This window comes from Vombatus ursinus, unplaced genomic scaffold (assembly GCF_900497805.2).
Source record: "Vombatus ursinus unplaced genomic scaffold, bare-nosed wombat genome assembly UNPS02014837.1, whole genome shotgun sequence".
NCBI lineage: Eukaryota > Metazoa > Chordata > Mammalia > Diprotodontia > Vombatidae > Vombatus > Vombatus ursinus.
The window spans coordinates 5910208-5911042 of record NW_020954615.1 but is presented as its reverse complement, the minus strand read 5'-3'; the positions used below and the strand labels follow the sequence as shown (position 1 = coordinate 5911042).

The 835-nt window shown below is 48.1% G+C and overlaps 1 protein-coding gene across 1 annotated transcript in view; it reads right to left on the bottom strand.

Annotated features, from left to right (window-relative positions):
* Positions 1-835, bottom strand: part of DOCK5 (dedicator of cytokinesis 5) — a 245450-nt gene that overhangs the window by 119751 nt on the left and 124864 nt on the right. The gene's annotated exons all lie outside the window — the stretch shown is intronic.

Sequence of the window (835 nt, the reverse complement as noted above, 5' to 3'; positions counted from 1 at the left end):
TGTGTGTGTGTTTGTGTGTGTAGGGAATGGCACCTGGGCTGGGCTGAGAAGGAAGCTCGGGTTTCTGTGTGGCAGAAGGGAGGAAGAAGGGCATTCCAGACCATTTGAACAAATCTGGAGAGGTGGGAAATTTGATAGTCATTTACGCTGAATGTCCAGCTGGCCAGTTGGACTGGGAAAGTGTATGCAAAGGGGAGGAGTAAACCTGGAAAGGTAGGTTGGAGCCAGACTATGGAGGGCTCTGAGGGCCAGGCTGAGGGGCTGATGTCTGCCGCACTCGTAAATAAGCATCTCCACCCTCCCCCCAAACCCCCACAAAACATTAAATGTGTGCGCTGCATCACAAAACTAGAGCCAGAAGGGAACTGGGGAGCTGTCTAGCCCAAAGCCCTCATTTTACAGATGAGGAAACTGAGACTCAGGGAGGTCAAGTGACTTAAGGTCACACAGATTATATCAGAGTCGGGATTCAAACCCAGGTCCCCTGACTCCATACTCTTTTCATTGTATGACTCTCCCTGATATATTTTAAAGTAGGCTCCTTGAGGAGTCCCTGTCAAAGGGATCTTTGCTTCCCCATGAATATCTCGAATATTGTGAAATTACTTTGTCTATTTAGAACAGAGACTTCTAACCCTTTTGTGGTTATGAAAGACACCCAGGACACATGTTCCCCTTGTTCATCGGTGAAATGTTTGGTCTTGGACACCTTGAAACTGGACCCAGGATCACTATCTAAAAGGTTTCACTCCCCTCACTCTCTGACCCCTGAGATTGAAGATTCTTCCCCCAAATTCCGGGGCATCTGCCCTGGAATACTAGTCCTATTCCCTAC